The sequence below is a fragment of the Rhinichthys klamathensis genome, unplaced genomic scaffold, assembly GCF_029890125.1.
Source record: "Rhinichthys klamathensis goyatoka isolate OS25496 unplaced genomic scaffold, OSU_Roscu_1.1 h1tg000011l_1, whole genome shotgun sequence".
In the NCBI taxonomy this organism is placed as follows: Eukaryota; Metazoa; Chordata; class Actinopteri; order Cypriniformes; family Leuciscidae; genus Rhinichthys; species Rhinichthys klamathensis.
Window position 1 is genome coordinate 10,896,131 of NW_026606564.1, and position 18,849 is coordinate 10,914,979.

At 46.3% G+C, this 18,849-nt stretch overlaps 7 non-coding genes across 7 annotated transcripts; 5 read left to right on the forward strand and 2 right to left on the reverse strand.

The window, feature by feature from the left end:
* The first annotated feature begins 748 nt into the window (after nucleotides 1-748).
* LOC130102415 (U4 spliceosomal RNA) lies at nucleotides 749-889 on the forward strand. The gene has a single exon (XR_008809210.1). It is a non-coding gene; the product is annotated as a U4 spliceosomal RNA (small nuclear RNA).
* Nucleotides 890-3,798: 2,909 nt separating this feature from the next.
* Nucleotides 3,799-3,939, forward strand: LOC130102164 (U4 spliceosomal RNA). Its single transcript, XR_008809143.1, has one exon. It is a non-coding gene; the product is annotated as a U4 spliceosomal RNA (small nuclear RNA).
* Nucleotides 3,940-7,435: 3,496 nt separating this feature from the next.
* Nucleotides 7,436-7,576, forward strand: LOC130102170 (U4 spliceosomal RNA). The gene has a single exon (XR_008809144.1). It is a non-coding gene; the product is annotated as a U4 spliceosomal RNA (small nuclear RNA).
* A 2,818-nt stretch (nucleotides 7,577-10,394) lies between these two features.
* On the forward strand, nucleotides 10,395-10,535 carry LOC130102175 (U4 spliceosomal RNA). The gene has a single exon (XR_008809145.1). It is a non-coding gene; the product is annotated as a U4 spliceosomal RNA (small nuclear RNA).
* Nucleotides 10,536-12,398: 1,863 nt separating this feature from the next.
* LOC130101805 (U4 spliceosomal RNA) lies at nucleotides 12,399-12,539 on the forward strand. Its single transcript, XR_008809046.1, has one exon. It is a non-coding gene; the product is annotated as a U4 spliceosomal RNA (small nuclear RNA).
* A 2,741-nt stretch (nucleotides 12,540-15,280) lies between these two features.
* On the reverse strand, nucleotides 15,281-15,414 carry LOC130102315 (U4 spliceosomal RNA). Its single transcript, XR_008809188.1, has one exon. It is a non-coding gene; the product is annotated as a U4 spliceosomal RNA (small nuclear RNA).
* Nucleotides 15,415-18,094: 2,680 nt separating this feature from the next.
* LOC130102422 (U4 spliceosomal RNA) lies at nucleotides 18,095-18,228 on the reverse strand. The gene has a single exon (XR_008809211.1). It is a non-coding gene; the product is annotated as a U4 spliceosomal RNA (small nuclear RNA).
* Nucleotides 18,229-18,849: the final 621 nt, after the last annotated feature.

Sequence of the window (18,849 nt, forward strand, 5' to 3'; positions counted from 1 at the left end):
TCAAACGACGAGGATGGGATTCGAACCCACGCGTGCAGAGCACAATGGATTAGCAGTCCATCGCCTTAACCACTCGGCCACCTCGTCACTCGCCTGCAAGTCTGCCCGAAGCTGGGCTGTGGTGTGTTTCTGCAGCTATTTTAAGGATGATGTTGTTAAAGTTGTCAGCAAGGTACTTTGAACGGCTTTGCAGGTCAGTTGACGGTAACCCTTCGACTGACCTGCAAGGAGCATTGGGTTCTATGGGTTAGGAGACTCACAACTGTGTTGATAGAGGGAGATGTGCTTATGTTTATTTTCTGTGCTGCTTCTGCTTTGTTGGAAAGAACCTAGAGAGAACGCCTGTGTCGAGAAAAAGGCAGCATAGCTTGCATTGGACCTCTCTCAGAATATGTTTGCAGTGTCCTTGCACTCTTCATTATCCTACCCAACCTCGTAGGGGGCTCGTCGAATCGATCCCGAACTCAAACATATTCTTGGAGATTGAGCGTTATAACTCCGCCCCTTTGCTACCAGGATACCCATAATTCTTTCCCCCCAAAATTACGAAAGCAGCACACTTTTTGTTCTTTGAGTGAAGAGAGAACAAGGAATAAACCTTTTTGTGCACATCACTCGCCTGTTTCGTAGACACACCATGCAGCCGTCAGTGCCAAAAAGCTTATTACATGGCAGTTTAAAGCTTGATACCACCCTGTCGTTACATGTCCAGATAAAAGCACGGGAGACGTCGCTACCTTCGCCAGGCATTCTTTCGCAGAGGCAATATCGTAGTCTATGAGGCTCATCCGTGACGTGATCTTTGCTGGTTGAAAACTTTACCCAATACCCCGCTGGGATGACTTGAAATACAGTCAGCCTTGGCAATTTTTGTCAGCTTCTTATGAGGCTTCGTGACTTGTTGAAAAAAAAGAATTGTGTTTTGGCTCCCTGAACGTGCTGCTTTCGCTGTGGTGGCGAAAGCATGAGCTTGAATAAGGCTGGTGTAGCCAGGATTAGGACCTCCCTTAGAATGTGTTTTTGTATTTCTAATGGTCATATCCATGCACCAGGGGGCTTCTTGTATTGACCCTGTCCTCAACAATGTTTTAAGAAATTAACATGAGCATTTTCTGCAGCTATAATTATATTATATTAAAGCTGCAGTAGGGAGTTTTGAGAAAACGTTGACTTAGCCTGAAAATTTGAACAAGCACAACTTACAGGTCCCACCCCCTTGCTCTCTGCTGCGCTACAGCCCTCCCTCCACAGCAGGCTAGTAAACAGGGCCACTGATAACAGCGGATAAAAAGTTATATGGCACATTTACTAATAGGGACTAAACGTCAATAATATGCTTTACATTGACTATGGCCTGCCCATACTTTGACTACAAACTTGGTCCTCAAATCATTATGTATTTTGCAATGGCCTACATGTAACTTTATCGTTGCACTCTTTCTATAAGTTATAAATAGCTAGTAAGATAGCGGTAACTAACGTTAGAGTATGTAAGTAATTATTCTAGCGATATATAATGCTAGATAAGGTGTGCTAGTACATTATTTCAGCAACATGACAAGCCAGTGAATTAGCAGGTTTTAATTGTTGCTTAGCAGAGTGCGTGACATTTTATCTACATGTTATGCGGCTAGAGTTTTGACACCGAGTCAATGGGCTCTGTGTAATTCTTTCTTTTTCGCTTGTTTATCGTCATCAGTCTTTTTCCTTTTACCTCTTTGTTTTATGAGCAGGTGTCACTCGAGAATTGGCAGTTTAGGTTGTTTCTCCGTCATAAGCACAGCTGCAGCACGCCGGAAATCTTGAGTTTGAACGACGGTACGCGCTCGCGCTGTGCAAGAGAGGGGTGTGATCAGCGCGTACACGAGCGTGATTGACACTTCTAAGACATTCCGGTTGTTTCTGACCGGGAGCGTGTATTTCTTGCAAATGGCAATAGGACCACTAGGAGGAGCCAGAGGAGCGTGATTTTTACACAGATTATCTGTCTCATATTCTACTGTCAGGACATAATGACAGTTTTAGCAAATACATTTTTTCAAAAGTTACCTACAGCAGCTTTAAGGATGATGTCGTTAAAGTTGGCAGCAAGGTACTTTGAACGGCTTTGCCAGGCGCACTTGGCTCTCTCGAAACACTAAAGACATCATACGACGAGGATGGGATTCGAACCCACGCGTGCAGAGCACAATGGATTAGCAGTCCATCGCCTTAAGCACTCGGCCACCTCGTCACTCGCCTGCACGTTTGCCCGAAGCTGGGCTGTGGTGTGTTTCTGCAGCTATTTTAAGGATGATGTCGTCAAAGTTGGCAGCAAGGTAATTTGAACGGCTTTTCCAGGCGCACTTGGCTCTCTCGAAACACTAAAGACATCAATCGACGAGGATGGGATTCGAACCCACGCGTGCAGAGCACAATGGATTAGCAGTCCATCGCCTTAACCACTCGGCCACCTCGTCACTCGCCTGCAAGTCTGCCCGAAGCTGGGCTGTGGTGTGTTTCTGCAGCTATTTTAAGGATGATGTTGTTAAAGTTGGCAGCAAGGTACTTTGAACGGCTTTTCCAGGCGCACTTGGCTCTCTCGAAACACTAAAGACATCAATCGACGAGGATGGGATTCGAACCCACGCGTGCAGAGCACAATGGATTAGCAGTCCATCGCCTTAACCACTCGGCCACCTCGTCACTCGCCTGCAAGTCTGCCCGAAGCTGGGCTGTGGTGTGTTTCTGCAGCTATTTTAAGGATGATGTTGTTAAAGTTGGCAGCAAGGTACTTTGAACGGCTTTTCCAGGCGCACTTGGCTCTCTCGAAACACTAAAGACATCAATCGACGAGGATGGGATTCGAACCCACGCGTGCAGAGCACAATGGATTAGCAGTCCATCGCCTTAACCACTCGGCCACCTCGTCACTCGCCGGCACGTCTGCCCGAAGCTGGGCTGTGGTGTGTTTCTGCAGCTATTTTAAGGATGATGTTGTTAAAGTTGGCAGCAAATTTCATTGAACGGCTTTGCCAGTCGCACTTGGCTCTCTCGAAACACTAAAGACATCAAACGACGAGGATGGGATTCGAACCCACGCGTGCAGAGCACAATGGATTAGCAGTCCATCGCCTTAACCACTCGGCCACCTCGTCATTCGCCTGCAAGTCTGCCCGAAGCTGGGCTGTGGTGTGTTTCTGCAGCTTTTTTAAGGATGATGTTGTTAAAGTTGTCAGCAAGGTACTTTGAACGGCTTTGCAGGTCAGTTGACGGTAACCCTTCGACTGACCTGCAAGGAGCATTGGGTTCTATGGGTTAGGAGACTCACAACTGTGTTGATAGAGGGAGATGTGCTTATGTTTATTTTCTGTGCTGCTTCTGCTTTGTTGGAAAGAACCTAGAGAGAACGCCTGTGTCGAGAAAAAGGCAGCATAGCTTGCATTGGACCTCTCTCAGAATATGTTTGCAGTGTCCTTGCACTCTTCATTATCCTACCCAACCTCGTAGGGGGCTCGTCGAATCGATCCCGAACTCAAACATATTCTTGGAGATTGAGCGTTATAACTCCGCCCCTTTGCTACCAGGATACCCATAATTCTTTCCCCCCAAAATTACGAAAGCAGCACACTTTTTGTTCTTTGAGTGAAGAGAGAACAATGAATAAACCTTTTTGTGCACATCACTCGCCTGTTTCGTAGACACACCATGCAGCCGTCAGTGCCAAAAAGCTTATTACATGGCAGTTTAAAGCTTGATACCACCCTGTCGTTACATGTCCAGATAAAAGCACGGGAGACGTCGCTACCTTCGCCAGGCATTCTTTCGCAGAGGCAATATCGTAGTCTATGAGGCTCATCCGAGACGTGATCTTTGCTGGTTGAAAACTTTACCCAATACCCCGCTGGGATGACTTGAAATACAGTCAGCCTTGGCAATTTTTGTCGCCTTCTTATGAGGCTTCGTGACTTGTTGAAAAAAAAGAATTGTGTTTTGGCTCCCTGAACGTGCTGCTTTCGCTGTGGTGGCGAAAGCATGAGCTTGAATAAGGCTGGTGTAGCCAGGATTTGGACCTCCCTTAGAATGTGTTTTTGTATTTCTAATGGTCATATCCATGCACCAGGGGGCTTCTTGTATTGACCCTGTCCTCAACAATGTTTTAAGAAATTAACATGAGCATTTTCTGCAGCTATAATTATATTATATTAAAGCTGCAGTAGGGAGTTTTGAGAAAACGTTGACTTAGCCTGAAAATTTGAACAAGCACAACTTACAGGTCCCACCCCCTTGCTCTCTGCTGCGCTACAGCCCTCCCTCCACAGCTCGTCCTCCACAGCGGAGCCTGTCGTGAACGCGCAGGCTAGTAAACAGGGCCACTGACCACCCCCTTGCTCTCTGCTGCGCTACAGCCCTCCCTCCGCAGCTCGTCCTCCACAGCGGAGCCTGTCGTGAACGCGCAGGCTAGTAAACAGGGCCACTGATAACAGCGGATAAAAAGTTATATGGCACATTTACTAATAGGGACTAAACGTCAATAATATGCTTTACATTGACTATGGCCTGCCCATACTTTGACTACAAACTTGGTCCTCAAATCATTATGTATTTTGCAATGGCCTACATGTAACTTTATCGTTGCACTCTTTCTATAAGTTATAAATAGCTAGTAAGATAACGGTAACTAACGTTAGAGTATGTAAGTAATTATTCTAGCGATATATAATGCTAGATAAGGTGTGCTAGTACATTATTTCAGCAACATGACAAGCCAGTGAATTAGCAGGTTTTAATTGTTGCTTAGCAGAGTGCGTGACATTTTATCTACATGTTATGCGGCTAGAGTTTTGACACCGAGTCAATGGGCTCTGTGTAATTCTTTCTTTTTCGCTTGTTTATCGTCATCAGTCTTTTTCCTTTTACCTCTTTGTTTTATGAGCAGGTGTCACTCGAGAATTGGCAGTTTAGGTTGTTTCTCCGTCATAAGCACAGCTGCAGCACGCCGGAAATCTTGAGTTTGAACGACGGTACGCGCTCGCGCTGTGCAAGAGAGGGGTGTGATCAGCGCGTACACGAGCGTGATTGACACTTCTAAGACATTCCGGTTGTTTCTGACCGGGAGCGTGTATTTCTTGCAAATGGCAATAGGACCACTAGGAGGAGCCAGAGGAGCGTGATTTTTACACAGATTATCTGTCTCATATTCTACTGTCAGGACATAATGACAGTTTTAGCAAATACATTTTTTCAAAAGTTACCTACAGCAGCTTTAAGGATGATGTCGTTAAAGTTGGCAGCAAGGTACTTTGAACGGCTTTGCCAGGCGCACTTGGCTCTCTCGAAACACTAAAGACATCATACGACGAGGATGGGATTCGAACCCACGCGTGCAGAGCACAATGGATTAGCAGTCCATCGCCTTAAGCACTCGGCCACCTCGTCACTCGCCTGCACGTTTGCCCGAAGCTGGGCTGTGGTGTGTTTCTGCAGCTATTTTAAGGATGATGTCGTCAAAGTTGGCAGCAAGGTAATTTGAACGGCTTTTCCAGGCGCACTTGGCTCTCTCGAAACACTAAAGACATCAATCGACGAGGATGGGATTCGAACCCACGCGTGCAGAGCACAATGGATTAGCAGTCCATCGCCTTAACCACTCGGCCACCTCGTCACTCGCCTGCAAGTCTGCCCGAAGCTGGGCTGTGGTGTGTTTCTGCAGCTATTTTAAGGATGATGTTGTTAAAGTTGGCAGCAAGGTACTTTGAACGGCTTTTCCAGGCGCACTTGGCTCTCTCGAAACACTAAAGACATCAATCGACGAGGATGGGATTCGAACCCACGCGTGCAGAGCACAATGGATTAGCAGTCCATCGCCTTAACCACTCGGCCACCTCGTCACTCGCCTGCAAGTCTGCCCGAAGCTGGGCTGTGGTGTGTTTCTGCAGCTATTTTAAGGATGATGTTGTTAAAGTTGGCAGCAAGGTACTTTGAACGGCTTTTCCAGGCGCACTTGGCTCTCTCGAAACACTAAAGACATCAATCGACGAGGATGGGATTCGAACCCACGCGTGCAGAGCACAATGGATTAGCAGTCCATCGCCTTAACCACTCGGCCACCTCGTCACTCGCCGGCACGTCTGCCCGAAGCTGGGCTGTGGTGTGTTTCTGCAGCTATTTTAAGGATGATGTTGTTAAAGTTGGCAGCAAATTTCATTGAACGGCTTTGCCAGTCGCACTTGGCTCTCTCGAAACACTAAAGACATCAATCGACGAGGATGGGATTCGAACCCACGCGTGCAGAGCACAATGGATTAGCAGTCCATCGCCTTAACCACTCGGCCACCTCGTCACTCGCCTGCAAGTCTGCCCGAAGCTGGGCTGTGGTGTGTTTCTGCAGCTATTTTAAGGATGATGTTGTTAAAGTTGGCAGCAAGGTACTTTGAACGGCTTTTCCAGGCGCACTTGGCTCTCTCGAAACACTAAAGACATCAATCGACGAGGATGGGATTCGAACCCACGCGTGCAGAGCACAATGGATTAGCAGTCCATCGCCTTAACCACTCGGCCACCTCGTCACTCGCCGGCACGTCTGCCCGAAGCTGGGCTGTGGTGTGTTTCTGCAGCTATTTTAAGGATGATGTTGTTAAAGTTGGCAGCAAATTTCATTGAACGGCTTTGCCAGTCGCACTTGGCTCTCTCGAAACACTAAAGACATCAAACGACGAGGATGGGATTCGAACCCACGCGTGCAGAGCACAATGGATTAGCAGTCCATCGCCTTAACCACTCGGCCACCTCGTCATTCGCCTGCAAGTCTGCCCGAAGCTGGGCTGTGGTGTGTTTCTGCAGCTTTTTTAAGGATGATGTTGTTAAAGTTGTCAGCAAGGTACTTTGAACGGCTTTGCAGGTCAGTTGACGGTAACCCTTCGACTGACCTGCAAGGAGCATTGGGTTCTATGGGTTAGGAGACTCACAACTGTGTTGATAGAGGGAGATGTGCTTATGTTTATTTTCTGTGCTGCTTCTGCTTTGTTGGAAAGAACCTAGAGAGAACGCCTGTGTCGAGAAAAAGGCAGCATAGCTTGCATTGGACCTCTCTCAGAATATGTTTGCAGTGTCCTTGCACTCTTCATTATCCTACCCAACCTCGTAGGGGGCTCGTCGAATCGATCCCGAACTCAAACATATTCTTGGAGATTGAGCGTTATAACTCCGCCCCTTTGCTACCAGGATACCCATAATTCTTTCCCCCCAAAATTACGAAAGCAGCACACTTTTTGTTCTTTGAGTGAAGAGAGAACAATGAATAAACCTTTTTGTGCACATCACTCGCCTGTTTCGTAGACACACCATGCAGCCGTCAGTGCCAAAAAGCTTATTACATGGCAGTTTAAAGCTTGATACCACCCTGTCGTTACATGTCCAGATAAAAGCACGGGAGACGTCGCTACCTTCGCCAGGCATTCTTTCGCAGAGGCAATATCGTAGTCTATGAGGCTCATCCGAGACGTGATCTTTGCTGGTTGAAAACTTTACCCAATACCCCGCTGGGATGACTTGAAATACAGTCAGCCTTGGCAATTTTTGTCGCCTTCTTATGAGGCTTCGTGACTTGTTGAAAAAAAAGAATTGTGTTTTGGCTCCCTGAACGTGCTGCTTTCGCTGTGGTGGCGAAAGCATGAGCTTGAATAAGGCTGGTGTAGCCAGGATTTGGACCTCCCTTAGAATGTGTTTTTGTATTTCTAATGGTCATATCCATGCACCAGGGGGCTTCTTGTATTGACCCTGTCCTCAACAATGTTTTAAGAAATTAACATGAGCATTTTCTGCAGCTATAATTATATTATATTAAAGCTGCAGTAGGGAGTTTTGAGAAAACGTTGACTTAGCCTGAAAATTTGAACAAGCACAACTTACAGGTCCCACCCCCTTGCTCTCTGCTGCGCTACAGCCCTCCCTCCACAGCTCGTCCTCCACAGCGGAGCCTGTCGTGAACGCGCAGGCTAGTAAACAGGGCCACTGACCACCCCCTTGCTCTCTGCTGCGCTACAGCCCTCCCTCCGCAGCTCGTCCTCCACAGCGGAGCCTGTCGTGAACGCGCAGGCTAGTAAACAGGGCCACTGATAACAGCGGATAAAAAGTTATATGGCACATTTACTAATAGGGACTAAACGTCAATAATATGCTTTACATTGACTATGGCCTGCCCATACTTTGACTACAAACTTGGTCCTCAAATCATTATGTATTTTGCAATGGCCTACATGTAACTTTATCGTTGCACTCTTTCTATAAGTTATAAATAGCTAGTAAGATAACGGTAACTAACGTTAGAGTATGTAAGTAATTATTCTAGCGATATATAATGCTAGATAAGGTGTGCTAGTACATTATTTCAGCAACATGACAAGCCAGTGAATTAGCAGGTTTTAATTGTTGCTTAGCAGAGTGCGTGACATTTTATCTACATGTTATGCGGCTAGAGTTTTGACACCGAGTCAATGGGCTCTGTGTAATTCTTTCTTTTTCGCTTGTTTATCGTCATCAGTCTTTTTCCTTTTACCTCTTTGTTTTATGAGCAGGTGTCACTCGAGAATTGGCAGTTTAGGTTGTTTCTCCGTCATAAGCACAGCTGCAGCACGCCGGAAATCTTGAGTTTGAACGACGGTACGCGCTCGCGCTGTGCAAGAGAGGGGTGTGATCAGCGCGTACACGAGCGTGATTGACACTTCTAAGACATTCCGGTTGTTTCTGACCGGGAGCGTGTATTTCTTGCAAATGGCAATAGGACCACTAGGAGGAGCCAGAGGAGCGTGATTTTTACACAGATTATCTGTCTCATATTCTACTGTCAGGACATAATGACAGTTTTAGCAAATACATTTTTTCAAAAGTTACCTACAGCAGCTTTAAGGATGATGTCGTTAAAGTTGGCAGCAAGGTACTTTGAACGGCTTTGCCAGGCGCACTTGGCTCTCTCGAAACACTAAAGACATCATACGACGAGGATGGGATTCGAACCCACGCGTGCAGAGCACAATGGATTAGCAGTCCATCGCCTTAAGCACTCGGCCACCTCGTCACTCGCCTGCACGTTTGCCCGAAGCTGGGCTGTGGTGTGTTTCTGCAGCTATTTTAAGGATGATGTCGTCAAAGTTGGCAGCAAGGTAATTTGAACGGCTTTTCCAGGCGCACTTGGCTCTCTCGAAACACTAAAGACATCAATCGACGAGGATGGGATTCGAACCCACGCGTGCAGAGCACAATGGATTAGCAGTCCATCGCCTTAACCACTCGGCCACCTCGTCACTCGCCTGCAAGTCTGCCCGAAGCTGGGCTGTGGTGTGTTTCTGCAGCTATTTTAAGGATGATGTTGTTAAAGTTGGCAGCAAGGTACTTTGAACGGCTTTTCCAGGCGCACTTGGCTCTCTCGAAACACTAAAGACATCAATCGACGAGGATGGGATTCGAACCCACGCGTGCAGAGCACAATGGATTAGCAGTCCATCGCCTTAACCACTCGGCCACCTCGTCACTCGCCTGCAAGTCTGCCCGAAGCTGGGCTGTGGTGTGTTTCTGCAGCTATTTTAAGGATGATGTTGTTAAAGTTGGCAGCAAATTTCATTGAACGGCTTTGCCAGTCGCACTTGGCTCTCTCGAAACACTAAAGACATCAAACGACGAGGATGGGATTCGAACCCACGCGTGCAGAGCACAATGGATTAGCAGTCCATCGCCTTAACCACTCGGCCACCTCGTCATTCGCCTGCAAGTCTGCCCGAAGCTGGGCTGTGGTGTGTTTCTGCAGCTTTTTTAAGGATGATGTTGTTAAAGTTGTCAGCAAGGTACTTTGAACGGCTTTGCAGGTCAGTTGACGGTAACCCTTCGACTGACCTGCAAGGAGCATTGGGTTCTATGGGTTAGGAGACTCACAACTGTGTTGATAGAGGGAGATGTGCTTATGTTTATTTTCTGTGCTGCTTCTGCTTTGTTGGAAAGAACCTAGAGAGAACGCCTGTGTCGAGAAAAAGGCAGCATAGCTTGCATTGGACCTCTCTCAGAATATGTTTGCAGTGTCCTTGCACTCTTCATTATCCTACCCAACCTCGTAGGGGGCTCGTCGAATCGATCCCGAACTCAAACATATTCTTGGAGATTGAGCGTTATAACTCCGCCCCTTTGCTACCAGGATACCCATAATTCTTTCCCCCCAAAATTACGAAAGCAGCACACTTTTTGTTCTTTGAGTGAAGAGAGAACAATGAATAAACCTTTTTGTGCACATCACTCGCCTGTTTCGTAGACACACCATGCAGCCGTCAGTGCCAAAAAGCTTATTACATGGCAGTTTAAAGCTTGATACCACCCTGTCGTTACATGTCCAGATAAAAGCACGGGAGACGTCGCTACCTTCGCCAGGCATTCTTTCGCAGAGGCAATATCGTAGTCTATGAGGCTCATCCGAGACGTGATCTTTGCTGGTTGAAAACTTTACCCAATACCCCGCTGGGATGACTTGAAATACAGTCAGCCTTGGCAATTTTTGTCGCCTTCTTATGAGGCTTCGTGACTTGTTGAAAAAAAAGAATTGTGTTTTGGCTCCCTGAACGTGCTGCTTTCGCTGTGGTGGCGAAAGCATGAGCTTGAATAAGGCTGGTGTAGCCAGGATTTGGACCTCCCTTAGAATGTGTTTTTGTATTTCTAATGGTCATATCCATGCACCAGGGGGCTTCTTGTATTGACCCTGTCCTCAACAATGTTTTAAGAAATTAACATGAGCATTTTCTGCAGCTATAATTATATTATATTAAAGCTGCAGTAGGGAGTTTTGAGAAAACGTTGACTTAGCCTGAAAATTTGAACAAGCACAACTTACAGGTCCCACCCCCTTGCTCTCTGCTGCGCTACAGCCCTCCCTCCACAGCTCGTCCTCCACAGCGGAGCCTGTCGTGAACGCGCAGGCTAGTAAACAGGGCCACTGACCACCCCCTTGCTCTCTGCTGCGCTACAGCCCTCCCTCCGCAGCTCGTCCTCCACAGCGGAGCCTGTCGTGAACGCGCAGGCTAGTAAACAGGGCCACTGATAACAGCGGATAAAAAGTTATATGGCACATTTACTAATAGGGACTAAACGTCAATAATATGCTTTACATTGACTATGGCCTGCCCATACTTTGACTACAAACTTGGTCCTCAAATCATTATGTATTTTGCAATGGCCTACATGTAACTTTATCGTTGCACTCTTTCTATAAGTTATAAATAGCTAGTAAGATAACGGTAACTAACGTTAGAGTATGTAAGTAATTATTCTAGCGATATATAATGCTAGATAAGGTGTGCTAGTACATTATTTCAGCAACATGACAAGCCAGTGAATTAGCAGGTTTTAATTGTTGCTTAGCAGAGTGCGTGACATTTTATCTACATGTTATGCGGCTAGAGTTTTGACACCGAGTCAATGGGCTCTGTGTAATTCTTTCTTTTTCGCTTGTTTATCGTCATCAGTCTTTTTCCTTTTACCTCTTTGTTTTATGAGCAGGTGTCACTCGAGAATTGGCAGTTTAGGTTGTTTCTCCGTCATAAGCACAGCTGCAGCACGCCGGAAATCTTGAGTTTGAACGACGGTACGCGCTCGCGCTGTGCAAGAGAGGGGTGTGATCAGCGCGTACACGAGCGTGATTGACACTTCTAAGACATTCCGGTTGTTTCTGACCGGGAGCGTGTATTTCTTGCAAATGGCAATAGGACCACTAGGAGGAGCCAGAGGAGCGTGATTTTTACACAGATTATCTGTCTCATATTCTACTGTCAGGACATAATGACAGTTTTAGCAAATACATTTTTTCAAAAGTTACCTACAGCAGCTTTAAGGATGATGTCGTTAAAGTTGGCAGCAAGGTACTTTGAACGGCTTTGCCAGGCGCACTTGGCTCTCTCGAAACACTAAAGACATCATACGACGAGGATGGGATTCGAACCCACGCGTGCAGAGCACAATGGATTAGCAGTCCATCGCCTTAACCACTCGGCCAAAAACAGGGCAAAAGGGACTGCCTACCCACCTCGTCACTCGCCTGCAAGTCTGCCCGAAGCTGGGCTGTGGTGTGTTTCTGCAGCTATTTTAAGGATGATGTTGTTAAAGTTGGCAGCAAGGAACTTTGAATGGCTTTGCAGGTCAGTTGAAGGTAATAGGATACCCGTAATTCTCTCCCCCCAAAATTACGAAAGCAGCACACTATTTGTTCTTTGAATGATGAGAGAACACTGAATAAACCTTTTTGTGCACATTACTCGCCTGTTTCGTAGACACACCATGCAGCCGTCAGTGCCAAAAAGCTTATTACATGGCAGTTTAAAGCTTGATACCACCCTGTCGTTCCATGTCCAGATAAAAGCACGGGAGACGTCGCTACCTTCGCCGGCATTCTTTCGCAGAGGCAATATCGTAGTCTATGAGGCTCATCCGAGACGTGATCTTTGCTAGTTGAAAACTTTACCCAATACCCCGCTGGGATGACTTGAAATACAGTCAGCTTTGGCAATTTTTGTCGGCCTCTTATGAGGCTTCGTGACTTGTTGAAAAAAAGGAATTGTGCTTTGGCTCCTTGAACGTGCTGCTTTCGCTGTGGTGGCGAAAGTATGAGCTTGAAGAAGGCTGGTGTAGCCAGGATTTGGACCTCCCTTAGAATGTGTTTTTGTATTTCTAATGGTCATATCCATGCACCAGGGGGCTTCTTGTATTGACCCTGTCCTCAACAATGTTTTAAGAAATTAACATGAGCATTTTTTGCAGCTATAGTAAAAATGCAATTCAGCTAAACCTCGCCTTGAGTGGCACCCCTGCGGTTCACCTGTTCACTAGGCTCTCTGTGAAACTAAACACCAAGGATGGGACTCAGACCCATGCGCACAGAGCACAGTGGATTAGCAGTCCATCGCCTTAACTACTCAGCCACTCGCCTAACATTAAACGACGAGGATGGGATTCGAACCCACGCGTGCAGAGCACAATGGATTAGCAGTCCATCGCCTTAACCACTCGGCCACCTCGTAACTCGCCTGCACATCTGCCCGAAGCTGGGCTGTGGTGTGTTTCTGCAGCTTTTTTAAGGATGATGTCGTTAAAGTTGGCAGCAAGGTACTTTGAACGGCTTTTCCAGGCGCACTTGGCTCTCTCGAAACACTAAAGACATCAAACGACGAGGATGGGATTCGAACCCACGCGTGCAGAGCACAATGGATTAGCAGTCCATCGCCTTAACCACTCGACTAGACTACGATATTGCCTCTGCGAAAGAATGCCTGGCGAAAGTAGCGACGTCTCCCGTGCTTTTATCTGGACATGTAACGACAGGGTGGTATCAAGCTTTAAACTGCCATGTAATAAGCTTTTTGGCACTGACGGCTGCATGGTGTGTCTACGAAACAGGCGAGTGATGTGCACAAAAAGGTTTATTCATTGTTCTCTCTTCACTCAAAGAACAAAAAGTGTGCTGCTTTCGTAATTTTGGGGGGAAAGAATTATGGGTATCCTGGTAGCAAAGGGGCGGAGTTATAACGCTCAATCTCCAAGAATATGTTTGAGTTCGGGATCGATTCGACGAGCCCCCTACGAGGTTGGGTAGGATAATGAAGAGTGCAAGGACACTGCAAACATATTCTGAGAGAGGTCCAATGCAAGCTATGCTGCCTTTTTCTCGACACAGGCGTTCTCTCTAGGTTCTTTCCAACAAAGCAGAAGCAGCACAGAAAATAAACATAAGCACATCTCCCTCTATCAACACAGTTGTGAGTCTCCTAACCCATAGAACCCAATGCTCCTTGCAGGTCAGTCGAAGGGTTACCGTCAACTGACCTGCAAAGCCGCTCAAAGTACCTTGCTGCCAACTTTAACAACATCATCCTTAAAATAGCTGCAGAAACACACCACGGCCCAGCTTCGGGCAGACTTGCAGGGGAGTGACGAGGTGGCCGAGTGGTTAAGGCGATGGACTGCTAATCCATTGTGCTCTGCACGCGTGGGTTCGAATCCCATCCTCGTCGTATGATGTCTTTAGTGTTTCGAGAGAGCCAAGTGCGCCTGGCAAAGCCGTTCAAAGTACCTTGCTGCCAACTTTAACGACATCATCCTTAAAGCTGCTGTAGGTAACTTTTGAAAAAATGTATTTGCTAAAACTGTCATTATGTCCTGACAGTAGAATATAAGACAGATAATCTGTGTAAAAATCACGCTCCTCTGGCTCCTCCTAGTGGTCCTATTGCCATTTGCAAGAAATACACGCTCCCGGTCAGAAACAACCGGAATGTCTTAGAAGTGTCAATCACGCTCGTGTACGCGCTGATCACACCCCTCTCTTGCACAGCGCGAGCGCGTACCGTCGTTCAAACTCAAGATTTCCGGCGTGCTGCAGCTGTGCTTATGACGGAGAAACAACCTAAACTGCCAATTCTCGAGTGACACCTGCTCATAAAACAAAGAGGTAAAAGGAAAAAGACTGATGACGATAAACAAGCGAAAAAGAAAGAATTACACAGAGCCCATTGACTCGGTGTCAAAACTCTAGCCGCATAACATGTAGATAAAATGTCACGCACTCTGCTAAGCAACAATTAAAACCTGCTAATTCACTGGCTTGTCATGTTGCTGAAATAATGTACTAGCACACCTTATCTAGCATTATATATCGCTAGAATAATTACTTACATACTCTAACGTTAGTTACCGTTATCTTACTAGCTATTTATAACTTATAGAAAGAGTGCAACGATAAAGTTACATGTAGGCCATTGCAAAATACATAATGATTTGTGGACCAAGTTTGTAGTCAAAGTATGGGCAGGCCATAGTCAATGTAAAGCATATTATTGACGTTTAGTCCCTATTAGTAAATGTGCCATATAACTTTTTATCCGCTGTTATCAGTGGCCCTGTTTACTAGCCTGCTGTGGAGGGAGGGCTGTAGCGCAGCAGAGAGCAAGGGGGTGGGACCTGTAAGTTGTGCTTGTTCACATTTTCAGGCTAAGTCAACGTTTTCTCAAAACTCCCTACTGCAGCTTTAATATAATATAATTATAGCTGCAGAAAATGCTCATGTTAATTTCTTAAAACATTGTTGAGGACAGGGTCAATACAAGAAGCCCCCTGGTGCATGGATATGACCATTAGAAATACAAAAACACATTCTAAGGGAGGTCCTAATCCTGGCTACACCAGCCTTATTCAAGCTCATGCTTTCGCCACCACAGCGAAAGCAGCACGTTCAGGGAGCCAAAACACAAGTCTTTTTTTTCAACAAGTCACGAAGCCTCATAAGAAGCTGACAAAAATTGCCAAGGCTGACTGTATCATCCCAGCGGGGTATTGGGTAAAGTTTTCAACCAGCAAAGATCACGTCTCGGATGAGCCTCATAGACTACGATATTGCCTCTGCGAAAGAATGCCTGGCGAAGGTAGCGACGTCTCCCGTGCTTTTATCTGGACATGTAACGACAGGGTGGTATCAAGCTTTAAACTGCCATGTAATAAGCTTTTTGGCACTGACGGCTGCATGGTGTGTCTACGGAACTGGCGAGTGATGTGCACAAAAAGGTTTATTCATTGTTCTCTCTTCACTCAAAGAACAAAAAGTGTGCTGCTTTCGTAATTTTGGGGGGAAAGAATTATGGGTATCCTGGTAGCAAAGGGGCGGAGTTATAACGCTCAATCTCCAAGAATATGTTTGAGTTCGGGATCGATTCGACGAGCCCCCTACGAGGTTGGGTAGGATAATGAAGAGTGCAAGGACACTGCAAACATATTCTGAGAGAGGTCCAATGCAAGCTATGCTGCCTTTTTCTCGACACAGGCGTTCTCTCTAGGTTCTTTCCAACAAAGCAGAAGCAGCACAGAAAATAAACATAAGCACATCTCCCTCTATCAACACAGTTGTGAGTCTCCTAACCCATAGAACCCAATGCTCCTTGCAGGTCAGTCGAAGGGTTACCGTCAACTGACCTGCAAAGCCGCTCAAAGTACCTTGCTGCCAACTTTAACAACATCATCCTTAAAATAGCTGCAGAAACACACCACAGCCCAGCTTCGGGCAGACTTGCAGGGGAGTGACGAGGTGGCCGAGTGGTTAAGGCGATGGACTGCTAATCCATTGTGCTCTGCACGCGTGGGTTCGAATCCCATCTTCGTCGATTGATGTCTTTAGTGTTTCGAGAGAGCCAAGTGCGCCTGGAAAAGCCGTTCAAAGTACCTTGCTGCCAACTTTAACAACATCATCCTTAAAATAGCTGCAGAAACACACCACAGCCCAGCTTCGGGCAGACTTGCAGAGTGACGAGGTGGCCGAGTGGTTAAGGCAATGGACTGCTAATCCATTGTGCTCTGCACGCGTTGGTTCGAATCCCATCCTCGTCGTTTGATGTCTTTAGTGTTTCGAGAGAGCCAAGTGCGACTGGCAAAGCCGTTCAATGAACTTTGCTGCCAACTTTAACAACATCATCCTTAAAATAGCTGCAGAAACACACCACAGCCCAGCTTCAGGCAGACATGCCGGCGAGTGACGAGGTGGCCGAGTGGTTAAGGCGATGGACTGCTAATCCATTGTGCTCTGCACGCGTGGGTTCGAATCCCATCCTCGTCGATTGATGTCTTTAGTGTTTCGAGAGAGCCAAGTGCGCCTGGAAAAGCCGTTCAAAGTACCTTGCTGCCAACTTTGACGACATCATCCTTAAAATAGCTGCAGAAACACACCACAGCCCAGCTTCGGGCAGACGTGCAGGCGAGTGACGAGGTGGCCGAGTGGTTAAGGCGATGGACTGCTAATCCATTGTGCTCTGCAAGCGTGGGTTCGAATCCCATCCTCGTCGTATGATGTCTTTAGTGTTTCGAGAGAGCCAAGTGCGCCTGGCAAAGCCGTTCAAAGTACCTTGCTGCCAACTTTAACGACATCATCCTTAAAGCTGCTGTAGGTAACTTTTGAAAAAATGTATTTGCTAAAACTGTCATTATGTCCTGACAGTAGAATATAAGACAGATAATCTGTGTAAAAATCACGCTCCTCTGGCTCCTCCTAGTGGTCCTATTGCCATTTGCAAGAAATACACGCTCCCGGTCAGAAACAACCGGAATGTCTTAGAAGTGTCAATCACGCTCGTGTACGCGCTGATCACACCCCTCTCTTGCACAGCGCGAGCGCGTACCGTCGTTCAAACTCAAGATTTCCGGCGTGCTGCAGCTGTGCTTATGACGGAGAAACAACCTAAACTGCCAATTCTCGAGTGACACCTGCTCATAAAACAAAGAGGTAAAAGGAAAAAGACTGATGACGATAAACAAGCGAAAAAGAAAGAATTACACAGAGCCCATTGACTCGGTGTCAAAACTCTAGCCGCATAACATGTAGATAAAATGTCACGCACTCTGCTAAGCAACAATTAAAACCTGCTAATTCACTGGCTTGTCATGTTGCTGAAATAATGTACTAGCACACCTTATCTAGCATTATATATCGCTAGAATAATTACTTACATACTCTAACGTTAGTTACCGTTATCTTACTAGCTATTTATAACTTATAGAAAGAGTGCAACGATAAAGTTACATGTAGGCCATTGCAAAATACATAATGATTTGAGGACCAAGTTTGTAGTCAAAGTATGGGCAGGCCATAGTCAATGTAAAGCATATTATTGACGTTTAGTCCCTATTAGTAAATGTGCCATATAACTTTTTATCCGCTGTTATCAGTGGCCCTGTTTACTAGCCTGCTGTGGAGGGAGGGCTGTAGCGCAGCAGAGAGCAAGGGGGTGGGACCTGTAAGTTGTGCTTGTTCACATTTTCAGGCTAAGTCAACGTTTTCTCAAAACTCCCTACTGCAGCTTTAATATAATATAATTATAGCTGCAGAAAATGCTCATGTTAATTTCTTAAAACATTGTTGAGGACAGGGTCAATACAAGAAGCCCCCTGGTGCATGGATATGACCATTAGAAATACAAAAACACATTCTAAGGGAGCTCCTAATCCTGGCTACACCAGCCTTATTCAAGCTCATGCTTTCGCCACCACAGCGAAAGCAGCACGTTCAGGGAGCCAAAACACAAGTCTTTTTTTTCAACAAGTCACGAAGCCTCATAAGAAGCTGACAAAAATTGCCAAGGCTGACTGTATCATCCCAGCGGGGTATTGGGTAAAGTTTTCAACCAGCAAAGATCACGTCTCAGATGAGCCTCATAGACTACGATATTGCCTCTGCGAAAGAATGCCTGGCGAAGGTAGCGACGTCTCCCGTGCTTTTATCTGGACATGTAACGACAGGGTGGTATCAAGCTTTAAACTGCCATGTAATAAGCTTTTTGGCACTGACGGCTGCATGGTGTGTCTACGGAACTGGCGAGTGATGTGCACAAAAAGGTTTATTCATTGTTCTCTCTTCACTCAAAGAACAAAAAGTGTGCTGCTTTCGTAATTTTGGGGGGAAAGAATTATGGGTATCCTGGTAGCAAAGGGGCGGAGTTATAACGCTCAATCTCCAAGAATATGTTTGAGTTCGGGATCGATTCGACGAGCCCCCTACGAGGTTGGGTAGGATAATGAAGAGTGCAAGGACACTGCAAACATATTCTGAGAGAGGTCCAATGCAAGCTATGCTGCCTTTTTCTCGACACAGGCGTTCTCTCTAGGTTCTTTCCAACAAAGCAGAAGCAGCACAGAAAATAAACATAAGCACATCTCCCTCTATCAACACAGTTGTGAGTCTCCTAACCCATAGAACCCAATGCTCCTTGCAGGTCAGTCGAAGGGTTACCGTCAACTGACCTGCAAAGCCGCTCAAAGTACCTTGCTGCCAACTTTAACAACATCATCCTTAAAATAGCTGCAGAA